Genomic DNA, 13,049 nt, shown 5'->3' on the forward strand with positions numbered 1-13,049 from the left:
TCTTAAAAAGCTTGTAGGCCTCAGGCCTTAATGGGTAAAATAGGCCCATTTCCCAAGTCCTCTATTGTCCCTCCTATATTTTTTGGTTCCTAGTTGAATGAAAGGAAGGGGAGGTCATACAAATGAGCTATCTGGTCAACCCAAGATAATGTGATTCGTGAAAGAAACACAAAATGAAGCATAAACATCACACCAAAGAGATTTCTTCACGTTCACCCTCCACCCCTTTAGGCATTCCTGTCCTAAATAGAAATAATAATTCTGGACAGGTGAAAGAGGACGATAGAAGCAGTTTTCAGCCCTCGCCATAAATTGTAATGAGTACCTACTCTAGTAGGGAGCATTTTGATTACTGTTTAAAATGTGAAATAGCAGATTTATCTCCTGTGATCACATCAGGAACAGTTTTTTTCCATATAAAAAGTGGTTTCAAGAAATGCTGAAAGCTTTAGTATAATGAAGGCAAATTGCTCTTACAACAGCAGGGGATTGTGAGCAGTTTGTGTGTCTTTGAACACGGAAAAATGAGAGAATTCCCCAGGGGAAAAAAAAAAACCCTTAATTTGTCACCAAAAAATCCATGTGAGAAAAACATGGCTCGATGCCTGAGGAATATATATGAATCGGAGCACTTGGTGAATACCCTGGTCCATCTCCCTTACTTAAAGATGAAGCATGTAGGACAGAGAGGGAAGATAACTTATGCAAGGTCACAAAGTGAGTTTGTGTCAAGGCCAAGAGCTCACCCTGGCTTGATGTTTTTCTTCAATCCTGTTGTTTTACATTGTCCTAAAATAGTGGGAAATGCATGAACAAAAAAGGTACTATTTTTACAGTTTGGTTTTTTTCTTCATTTGACATTTTTGAACATTGAGGAGATGTGTAGAGAAAATTGGTTATCCCATTCCCACCCCACCATGGCATTAGACTTGCCATGGCATTCATTTTGCTCAATTCCCTGTGGCTGTTTGGGTCAAATTCTCCCAGGAATAATAACCGTGCTGGAGATCATGGTGCTGTGTATACAGTGCACCCGTGCTGGGTGTTTCTTGAGTGTCAGGAACCGTGCTGGCTGTTGAAGGAAAGAAGTTGTCTAGGGCAGAATCCTTGCCCTCAACAGTCTCAGAGGCTGATGGGGAGGTTGGATGTATAAGCAGACAATTGTGACAAATAGCGATGTGTCCCAGGATAGAAATAAGCCCCAGAGCTCCAGGGATGCACACGACCCAGACTAGGGTTTTAAGGCAGGCAGGCTTCCCAGAGGAGGCAAGCCCTGAGCTGAGTCCTGGAGGATGAGTAAAACTTAGCAGAGATAGGAGAGAGAAGGGCATTGCAGACTCAGAGAAGAGCAAACTCAAAGGTTGGAGGTGAGAACTTTGGGACTAAAAGCAATCTTAGATGCAACTAGACCCTACTCCTGAAATTCCTATTTCACAGATGGGAAAAGCAAGGCATTTTTGAGGGTAGGGTGCTTTTATACAGGCTAGCTCATTCTGTTGACCTTTAGAAGACAGTGGTATTGTCAAAGATGATTATCTTTGATATAACTAGATCTTTGTTATAACTAGTGCATCTTGAAGCAAAGGAGATGTGGATTAAATGTGTATGTGACTGTCTACCCCCACCCCTGAATTCAGAGAGCCTTACCTTACACTCAGTGGTTGACAGGCTTGGACTGCATATCAATTGTCTGTGATCCACAGTACCTGCTTCATCCTGGCCATTTTATGGTATTTAGGAATCTGCATATGAATCTACCATTGGGCAACGCAATAGGTCTTTAGAAAAGGGTTGGGGGCTTATGGGAAGGGGGTATTCCTGATGGTATAGGAAAGAGAATTCTGGATCTTTACCTACCTCAGTTGGAACCCCAGATCCACCACTTACAGGCTGTGCAACTTGGAGCAGACCCCTGTCTCTCTCCATCTTCTCACCTCTAAAATGGGGATAGGAAGAGTTCCCACCTGAAAGGACTTTGGGTGGATACAAATCCATGTAAGGATCTTGACTGAGGGCTCAGAACATCCAAAAAAAAGAGCTGTTTGCATTATCTTATTTTAATCCAAACCAAGTTCCCTCCGCCTGCAGAACTGTTTAGAGCCAGCTACTTCCACTGACATATTCTTTTTCAGGTTTGTGCTGGGCATAAAGCAATAGGGAGATGCTCCATGCTGTAGAGCGTCTCAAATGTCCTGCAAAGCCTCCCACGCACAATTGGGGATGACTCCGTGAGGGGAGTTATTTTCGTTCGCCCTTTGTCTGCTGTGCTCTGGTTGTTCAGATTACTGGACTTTGCCTGACTTTACAAGACTGGCCAGGCTGAGCTAACCTGAAATGCCATCTCAGACTCTCAAGCTACCTTTGATAGGCCTGCTGCCTATGGGTGAAATATTCCTCATACAGTAAAGTAGGGAAGGGTGAAAAAAGCGTCATAAAACTCCTCAAGGTATTAGGAATTCTATAGTGATTGAAAAGTCCAGCTTTGGGAGTCAGAGTAAGCTTAGTTCTAATTTCAGCCTAGCCACTGACTGCCTGACTGTGTGACCTTGGTCTTATCAGCTCTTCTCTCTGAACCTCAATTTACTCATCTCTAAAATGGGGATAGTAACACCCATCTCATTGGGTTATCATTGAAGATGAAATGAGATTCTATGTTAAGTGCTTGGCATTGTGCTTGGGAAGTTGTAAGCACTCAGCAAATTCTAGCTATTTTATTATGTTATGTTCATTCATTTAGAAAATAGAAATATCTAAATACTGTCTATATATGCCATGCTCCAGGACAGATGCTGGTGACATTGTTGGAACCAAATAGATGTGGTCTCTGCCCTCATGAAGCTCAGTCTATAAAAGGAGAAAAACAACAAGCAAGTCAAGTATATATATTTATACACACACACACACTGTTACCGAATCGGGTCCAGCTGCTCGCCGCTCAAAAATCAGTACTCGAGAGAGAGAGACAGATGTTGGTAGAAAGGAAAGTTCCTTTTAATCAGAATGCCGGCAATCTGGGGAGATGGTGGACTCAGTGTCCCCCACAAACCTGTTCCAAAGATTATGCTCAGGCATGAAAGTTTTTAAAGAGAAAAAAGGACATAGCCTAAGTTAATCATTCAGATAGGGGATCAGAGTAATCGCCGTCCCCCACTGTGTGCAGGCTTGTCGACTTCTTGTGATTCTTTTTTTTTTTTTTAATATATTTATTTATTTATTTTGGCTGCATTGGGTTTTCGTTGCTGCGTGAGGGCTTTCTCTAGTTGCAGCAAGCGGGGGCTACTCTTCTTTGCAGTGCACAGGCTTCTCATTGCAGTGGCTTCTCTTGTTGCGGAGCATGGGCTCTAGGCGCACGGGCTTCAGTAGTTGTGGCACACGGGCTCAGTAGTTGTGGCTCACGGGCTCTAGAGCTCAGGCTCAGTAGTTGTGGCTCACAGGCTTAGTTGCTCTGCAGCATGTGGGATCTTCCCGGACCAGGGCTTGAACTCGTGTCCCCTGTATTGGCAGGTGGATTCTTAACCACTGTGCCACCAGGGAAGTCCCTCTTGTGATTCTTCTTTAGATGCTCTCTTGTTCACAGTTTGTTCGCGAGATTACCAAAGGGGAAGTGAGGGAACAGATCTGGTCATCTGTGAATTACTTATTCTTCACTTTTAGTTCTTTGATCTACGGAAAGAGCCAACAGATTAGGCAAGGTATCGTGTGGCCAAAAGACTTGAAAGGTGTGCCAGGGCCAGAGATGAGTAGAGCATGGGGGTGCCTGGTTTAAGGTTAGTGACAAGACAAAAGGGGCCTCCCAGTAGAGAGCTCTTTCCTGCCAAAAGCTGCTTACAACACAATTACAAATAGGAATAAAAGTGCTATAGAGGCATCAAGCTGGGTGCTGGCATGGGGGAATCAGGTGGTCAGGGAGGGCCTCCCTGAGGAGGCAACCTTTAAACTAATATCTGATAGATAAGTAGGGGTTTGTCAGGCCCAGAGCAAAGGAAACAGCATGTGCAAAAGCCCTGAGGAACAAATGAGCTTGTCCTGTTTGACTCAGAACCAAGGCCGCTGTGGCTGGTAAACGAGGGCAGGCATGGTCAGAAACGGGTCGAGAGAAGCAGCCAGGCTCTGGGACGCACAGGGCCTTGCAGTAACGGTTTGGAGGCGATCTAAGAACAGTGGGACGCAAGCCTCTGAAAGGTGTTAAGCAGAGGAGTGAGTGATGGGGTCTGAGTTCCCTTTCTGAAGGCTCCCTTTGGCTGCTGGGCGGAGAAGGGACTGTAAGGGGAGACCGGTAGGGAAGCTGTGGAGTCATCAGAGGGGCAGAGTGGCAGCTTGCACCTGCGTGGAAGCTGCAGAGATGGAGAGAAGTGGCAGGTCCAAGGTCTGTTTTTATTTTTTTTGAAATTTATTTATTTTATTTTTTTAAATTTATTTTTTGGCTGCGTTGGGTCTTCGTTGCTGCGCGCCGGCTTTCTCTAGTTGCAACGAGTGCGGGCTACTCTTCGTTGCGGTGCACGGGCTTCTCATTGCGGTGGCTTCTCTTGTTGCGGGTCACGGGATCTAGGTGCGTGGGCTTCAGTAGTTGTGGCTCATGGGCTCTACAGCGCAGGCTCAGTAGTTGTGGCGCATGGGCTTAGTTGCTCCGCGGCATGTAGGATCTTCCCGGACCAGGGATCGATCCCGTGTCCCCTGCATTGGCAGGCGGATTCTTAACCACCACGCCACCAGGGAAGCCCCCTGTTTTTAAATCAAAGTCAATAGATTTGTTGGATAAATGTGGGAAAAGGGGAGAAAACAGAATCAAAGCGTCCCCCAGGTTACTGCTTGAGTGACTGGCTGGATTGGATGATTCCATTTACAGGGATAGGAAAGATTTCTGAGATTGAACAAGAGCAGCTCTAGAGCTCTTGTGACGCTGACACTGAATGGAAGATATCTGTCATCAGCAACCCGGTGTGTCCAGAATGTGGACACATCTTATAGATGGATAAATTTAGGTGGGTGTGTACAGATAGCTGTAGATACAGATACACCCCCTCCTACATGTACACTAGGCTCTTTCTATTACGTCCCCTTATTTTATTTCCTTCAAAGCACTTACGAGAAACAGAAGTAGCTTGTTTATTTCTTTCTTTCCATAGGTACCATCTCTCTCTCCAACTAGAATGTAGGTTCATCGGGGTGGGGCATTTGATGATCTTGTTTACTGCCAATCCCCGGTACCTAGCACTGGGTCTGGCACACAGTAGGTGCTCTGTGAATTCCTGTTAAAAATGTAAGTGTATATGCTGATGTGGCAATGTGCATTTAACTTCTGTTGCTTGCCAGGTGTTCAGTTTCACGTAGCTAAAATGACCAAATGGATTCTCAATAGATTCTCTCCATGGGCTGGGGAAAGCCTGAGGCTGGTCTTACTAGATAAGCTGCACACTGTCACCTATGCAATTCTGGTGAAAAGAGAGCCAGGAGGGGTCCTGGTGTAAGGACAGGTGAATGTCATGAGCTTTCTGTTATGGAAAATAGGGTGGCTGGTGGCCTTCCAGGAAGACTCAACAATGTCAGTTGACTGCAGGAAGAGTTAATAACTCCTCCTAGCCCAGCCAACTTGGCTCAGTTGCTAAGCAACTGCCTCCCTGGAGTTATATAATGTGTAAGAGAAACTTTTTTTTTTTTTTGGCAAATGGAACGCAGGCTTTCTAGATGACAGGGGCTTTTCACCGTAATGTTTCTGATCTGCAGTTGGCTTGGGCAAGTTAGACAAGAGAGTGGCCTTGCAGTGGCTTTCAAGCTCCTCTGACCAAAGAGAATGCCTTCATCTGATAAGGGATAGATTTGGAGAGAGGGGTAAAAGGGCAATCTTCTTTCCTCTCATGGAATTCCTGGGGAATTCTGGCGTGGTCCAGCCTCCCTCTGTGGATACTCCAGAGGGCTTTGGTGACTTCAGATTTCCCCCGAAGCTTTCACCAAACTCACAGCTGGATTTGGGCAAATAGGGAGAAGCTACTGGTCTACCCAGGGTTTCATTAGCTCATGGAATTATCCATCTCTTTGGTCTTTGAGACTACAAACGTGTATTGAATAAATGAAGAAATGACTCATTTCAATAATCACAATGCAGTATTAGAGAAGCAGAGGGGTTCAGGAGTGAATCACAGGCTTTGAAATCAGACCAAACTTAGTTCAAATCTGGGCTCCCATTGGGGAAATTATTGAACCACTCTGAGCCTCAGTTTTCTCACCTGTAAAATGGAGGTGATGATGATGGTAAAACCAGTCTTAAGTGCTTTGCAGGTGTGTGGCCAAGGTCTAGTGGGATGATATATATGAAAGTGCTCCAGAAAGCCCATAAAACTAAGCCATAAGATGTTACGGGAAAAAAACCCAGACGGACTTTTTGGCCAGCCCAATACGTAGATATTAGTTATCACTGGAATCAGGCTGAGACTGTAACTTAGACTCAGGGGTTCCTCTGGAAGCTCATGCTGTGAACAGTGAGAGCAGGAACGCGCATGTATACAGAGGTGATGGGGGGGGAAAACAAAAGAGAAACAGAAAGGGATTGCAAGGTAAGGACAACTCATCCTAAAGGTGTGGCTGTATTAGCATGATAGGCAAATCAGGAATTGATTTATAGAATTGATTTATAGAAAGCTCTCCCCCTAGATTCCTTTAATTCAGTGGTTCTCAACTACTCAAGGAACTGGGAAAGTTTTATTTTACTTTATTTTTTTGGCTGTGCCATGCGACTTGCGGGATCCTAGTTCCCTGACCAGGGATCAACCCATGCACTACCCGCCCCCACCATGTCCCCCCTCTCCCCCGCAGTGCAACGCAGAGTTCCAACCACTGGACCACCAGGGAATTCCCTTGGAAAGCTTTAAAATGCATAGATACCAAGACCCCGCTTGAGACCAGTGGAGCCAGAATCTGTGCTGGTGGTTTCTGGGACATTTGTTTTTTTCACTTCCCAGATAATTCCATGGAATATTTATGGAGTGCTTTACTACAATACTGGGTACCACGCTAAGGACTTTGCATTCAGGTCTCAGTTAATCTTCACAAGAATCTTGTGAGATGAATACAAACACCTCCACTTTGTAAATGAAGAATATGGAGGTATAGAGATGCTAAGTAACTTGCCCAAGGCCACACAGATAGCAATAGAGCTGAACTTTAATTCTCACTCCCAAATCCTACTCTTAACTACCCCAACATACTGCTTCTCTGGGCACATTGAAAATGTGATTGAAGGCACAATAATTCCATTTACTCACACATTTCCAGAATCTTAGTATTGGGTAAAGCAAGACTCACCTCTGCAGGCTGTATAAGTTATTAATAATATTGTGTCAAGTGCTATGTCAGAGAGATCAAAATATACTTGTGGCTTAATTAAGACAGTACTCTGTTTCTCTATCAATGTGGATGGTCCAGAGATAACAAGACAGATCTGGAATCTCCAGGGACCCCAGGCTCCTTCCAACTCAGAGGATGCTCTGGCATCCTCAACTTGGACCTTCCTTCACATCTTCAAAGACAGCTGTTCCAGCGCCTGTCCTTATACCACCTTCCAGCCAATGGGAAGGGGTAAAAATAGGGAGTGGTGGACACTTCTTTCTGAGGGCTTTCAGTGGGAGTCATACCTGTCACTTCCCATTGGCCAGAACATAGCCCCATGGCCATGCCCAGCTGCAAGTGAGGCTGAGAATTGTAGTATTCAATATATCCTAGATGGCCGTGTCTCCAGCTAAAATGTGGAGATTTCATAATTAAGAAGGAGGAAAAATCTACTGGGGGAAACGAGTTTCAGCTTCCCAAGTCCTAGGGGAGTTATGCTCAAGAACCTGGAAAGACACTGGAGTGATCAGAGAGTCATTGGAAATTTCATAGCAAGTCTAGACTATTGAGGACAAGTTAGAGATTATCAGCTCTGGACAGGTCCTTAAAATCAGAGTTGTCTGACCACTGGGAAATGAGAAAACGGATTCCCAGAGAAGGGAAAACACTGGCCCAAAGCACTTGCAAATTAGCGATGGAGAAAACCAACCCATTGCCAATCTCCGACCAACCTTTTGTACCAATCACTGTGTTAGAGCCTGTGATTTAAAAAAAAAATGTAGATGGAGAACCACACCCAGGTCTCAAGTTGCTTGGGGCCTGATGCTGAGTAGGGGCCGTGCGTGGTAGCTACCAACATTCTGCTAGTGTTCACCCTCTGGGCTAATCTCAAACCTGCTCTCTCCAGAATAGACAGCCTGGGAGGGCGGGGATGTCTGGGAACTGATTTAATTTGTGTCTATTCATCCGAGAGGAAACCCGCAGTGTGATGACATCGGGAGCTACTTTGTACAAAATGATAACTTAAAAGAGAGGCAGAAGCAATCTCTTTAATTACCTTGGTTTGATCCGTCTACCTGATGCTTTTGGGGAAAGGTTAATTTAATTGATTCTCTTATGTGCAGTCCCATTACCTCTGAATATTTCCAAAACATATTTATGCGGCAAAACTTAAGCGAAGAGTGGTACATCCAGGGCCCGAGGCAAGGATTAACTTCAAACTGTCAGTGCAGCTTTTTAGCAGTTTGGTGAATCCTCTTCTGCTACTTTGTACTCAGCCATTGGGTAGAGTCCTCCTACAGCATGGCAAGAATGGAAGTTGTGTAGCTTCAGCCCCCCTGGGTCTTTAGACTTAACACGTGAAGATAAGGAAGGGGAGCTGGCAGCTACAGGGCACCGCCCTCAGACCTGTGAGCCTGACACTTCTTGTATGTTATCACTTTTAATCTGTGCTTATCATGAGCTCGGTCCTGGGCCAAGCACCTCATCTAGATGGATTCCTTGAAATTTCACGACAGTCCTCTGAACTTGGTACTGTTATTGTTATTTCTGTTTCATGGATGAGGAACTAAGACCCAGTGGTTAAGTTCCTTAGCCAAGATCACATTGATAGGAAGTGGTGGGGTGAGATGGAAATGTAGCTGGTTCCCAAGACTTCCTGAATCCCTCTCCTTCCTTCTCCCTTCTCCTCCTAACATATATATTTTCTTTTAACTCCTTTTCTTTCTCTAATATTAGAACTTTGGATGTATATGTGTTTGTTTGAATATATGTTTACATGTGTATGTGTGTATGTCTGTGCGTGTGTATATGTCTATGCATGTATATCTGTGTGAGTTTATGTGCATGGGATCCATCCTTTCAATAATTTTTGAGCTCTTTGCCAGGCTTGGCCGTTGATGCTGGACATACAGCCTCTGCCTTCATGGGACTCACAGGCTAATGGGGGAGGGAGGGGTCTTCCCTCTTTCTCTGGTCCCATCACAGGTCAGTGGTCAGGGCTTGTGGAGTCCCCACTGGACACTGCCTCCCCAGCGTTACCTTCCTTGGCCAGGATCTCACTGTGTCAGGAACACTGCGGTATTCTTCTATTTGAGAAGGGATCGAAGGAGGTGAGGAAGGCAGTATGGTCCCACATATAAGCAATATCATATATTTATCATTCTCTGTGTAGCTTACTTCACTCAGTATGACAATCCCTGGGTCTATCCATGTTGCTGCAAATGGCATTATTTCACTCTTTTTTATGGCTAATATTCCATTGTATATATGTACCACATTTTCTTTACCCATTCATCTGTCGATGGACATATAGGTTGCTTCCATGTCCTGGCTATTGTAAATAGTGCTGCTGTGAACATTGGGGTGCATGTTTCATTTTGAATTTTGCTTTTCTCCAGATATACGCCCAGGAGTGGGATTACAGGATCATACAACTACCATATATGATAGCTACCATATGTGATATGATTTTTAGTTTTCTAAGAAACCTCCATACTGTTTTCCATAGTGGCTGCACCAATTTACATTCCCACCAACAGTGTAGGAGGGTTCCTTTGTCTCCACACCTGAGGGGTCCATTTTCTGTCTTCCGTCATACCTGTATTTGTATCCCCATGGATCCCTTTAAACAAATGGTTAAATTTCTGATTCACGTAAAAGCAGGATCTATTGCTCGATGATCCCAGTAAGCAAATGGAAAGGTCCTTCCCCCAACCTCCCTAGCCACAGTAGGGTACAGCTGAGCAGGCACAAAGGTCCTCATGGGTTTCCGTAAATTCGCGCTGGCATGTTCTCTAATAGACACTGAAGGAGCCGTGGGCTGTCTCAGGAATGTTCCTAACCTTTGAGATTGATGGATGAGAAGGCCGCCCATCTCCTCCCCAGAATGCTCCCTTGAGGCCATTGTCAGACACAGAATCCTGAGCTAGAGGGACAGGGAGGTAACAGGGGTTAACTCTGATATTCTTCTCCCAGTAAACAATTCATCAATTTGATGTCTTACTTTTTTCTGAGGAGGTTAGTGGCAGAGGAGAGGGAGAGTTTAATGATGATATGGTTGGAAGGGCAGATCTGTTCTTCAGTCACAATCACACAGAAATAGAGGGGACCTTTGGAAGAACCATCAGTCCCTGGGTGATTTAGAATATTCTCTGCTTACTGTATTATCGAGTTTGCATGCAAGGAATCATTAATCATCATGAACTAATGTTTAATAGAAATAATTTAAAAATTAACATGGAGCTGTAGTAATTTTCCTTAATTGTAATACTTATACAACACTATTTAATTTTTAGATTTAAATTTTAATTTTTAGGTTTCTTTATATACTACTTTTGTTTTTCTAGTCAAACAGCTAAGGACAGATTTTGACTGCAGCTCCCCTTAGTGGAGCAATTCCTAGAGTTGCCCTGGCAAGAAGCAGCTTGGCCGTAAATCTGTGCCTGCAACTCAGAGCCTCTGCCCTTGTGACTGATTTATGAATAGTCAAGGTGTCAGTGTCTAGATCATCTTTCTAGGACCTAGAACATTGTGGGTACAGAAGTATGTCCCACAGACATTTGTTGAGGAATAAATCAAGCTGACACTCAACTTGCTTTCTCTCATCTCCATGCCATACACCTTTGCCTGGAATGCCCTTTCCCATCTCTCACCTTCACCTGGGTGGCCTGTCCTTACATCTCTGTGAAGCCTTCCCTGGAACCCTCCAGATTCACTTAGGTGAGACCTTTATGCTCCCTTAGTCCCAGATATCTCCCTTCTTGATAGCAGCCGTGATGCATGTTGTGACTATTAGCTTATGTCTCTGTTTCTCCCACTAGTCTCTGAGCCCCTCGAGGTCAGGGCTGTATCTTGTTCATGTCTTTGACAAGCAGTAGGCAATAGAAGGGTTGGTACAAGCCTCTTGAATGGATGCATCAAATCACTCATTTTTGTCCTTTGTCACAACCCTTCCTTCCCTGGGATTAGTTTCCCTGTGTAAAATAAGGATGTAATAACCACAGGAACACTTACTAACCACATACTGCATGCCAAGCGGCATTTTATCATCTCAACTTGTCAACAACTCTAGGATATGGACACTTTATCACCTCCATGCTATGATGTGGAAACAGAGGTCCAAAGAGGTGTGAGGACTTGACCAGGGTCCCACGGCTAGCCAGGATTGGAAGCCAGGTATGTTTCACTAAAGACCTGAACCATCACGGCATCCTGCCTGCCCGGCCTCCAGGTGAGGGCCAGACTGGGCTATGTGCATGATGTAGATCCCAGGAGCTGAGGGGGAACAGAAGTGGAGAGAGGGAGAGCATAAAATGATGTTACAACTTCTCTTTCTCATTTTTGGCAAGGAGGGCATTGTGATTATGAGGCAAGAAGGGTTTTACTGCCAGGATTTGAGTGGAGAATTTAAAAATTTCCAAAATGCCTCCCCAAAGGTTCTAAATTTTAAGGCACTTTAATTCTAGAACCCACTCTGCAATCCTAGTACCCACTCCCTCTGTGGCCTTGGGAAAGTACTTTCCGTCCCTATATCTCATTGCTTTCTCATCTGCAGCATGAAGATTTGGTTAGATACACTCATCCAATACATATTTTTTAGTATCTAGTATGTGCAGGAATTGGAATCACAGCAGGACACAATGCAGACATGTCCCTCTTGGGGTCTTTAATCTACGTGGGGAGTCAGCCATGACACAGTTGCTCACACACATAATGATTACTACCACTGTGACAAGAACACAATGCTTGGGAAAAAAGTAGTCCAGAGGGCTCTAACATAGCTGTGTCACCAATATAGCATTTGCTATGTGCTCGTCATTGTTCACTAACTCAATTAATAATCACATTAAGTTATGAAGCATATGCTATTAATATCATCCCCATTGTATAGATGAGGAAACTGAGGCTCTGAGAGGTTAAGGCATTTTCCCAAGGTCACACAGCAGCTAAGTGGCATAACCTAAATCTAGGCAGTTTGGCTCCAGAGCCTATGTTCTTAACCACCTGGGTTTATTGCTTGGAGGGCATCTAATCCAGTCTGGCAGTTGGGAAAGGCTTCCTTGAGGAAGTATCTTTCTACTGAGAGTGGAAGGATGTGAAGCAGTTTACTAGGTAGAGGGTGGAAGAGTGTTCTGCCAGAGGGAACAGTATATGAGAAGACTCTAGGCAGGTTGGAGCTCATCAAGTTTGCCAGAGACTGAAGCAGAGATGCTCTGATGGGCTGTAGTTCCAGGATCTTACCTTCTGGATCCATTTTCTGGACCTTCTAATAGCTTTCTTAAGAAGCTTCACAAGAATCCATTGCTGTGGTTCTGTGTCCTGCCCCTGCCCAGCTCTCTCTCTCTGTCTCTCTCTGGTGAAAGGTCCCACTTTAAACCAGCGTGACTCGTGAGCTTCCAAGCGGACAGACTCGTATCATGTAACCAAGAGATCTCTGAATCACGAGACCTGACTCCCTCTTGCCTTTGTTTGCCTCCTCATTATTCCTTTCCATCGATATAATTGGCAGAGCTAACTCAGTGTCAGATCTAAAGAGAGGTGGAACTCCATTTATTTGGTGGATTTCACTGCCTCTCCTTGTTCAAGAATATATGGCTGTCGTTGGCACCTCCTGCCAGCTACCACCACTGCTTACCTAGCATTCAAGCTTCTTTCAAGTCTGGTTTCTTTTTGCCCTTCAAGGTTATCTTCAATGAGTTAACATCTGCCAGGATGGTCTTCTCGTT

General features: G+C 44.7%; 1 protein-coding gene across 4 annotated transcripts in view; it reads left to right on the forward strand.

Moving 5' to 3' along the window:
- The window catches only part of SEZ6L (seizure related 6 homolog like), a 201,680-nt gene that overhangs the window by 21,441 nt on the left and 167,190 nt on the right, over positions 1-13,049 (forward strand). The window lies entirely within an intron of this gene.

Source organism: Balaenoptera physalus, assembly GCF_965194825.1.
Source record: "Balaenoptera physalus genome assembly, chromosome: 12".
Lineage (NCBI taxonomy): Eukaryota > Metazoa > Chordata > Mammalia > Artiodactyla > Balaenopteridae > Balaenoptera > Balaenoptera physalus.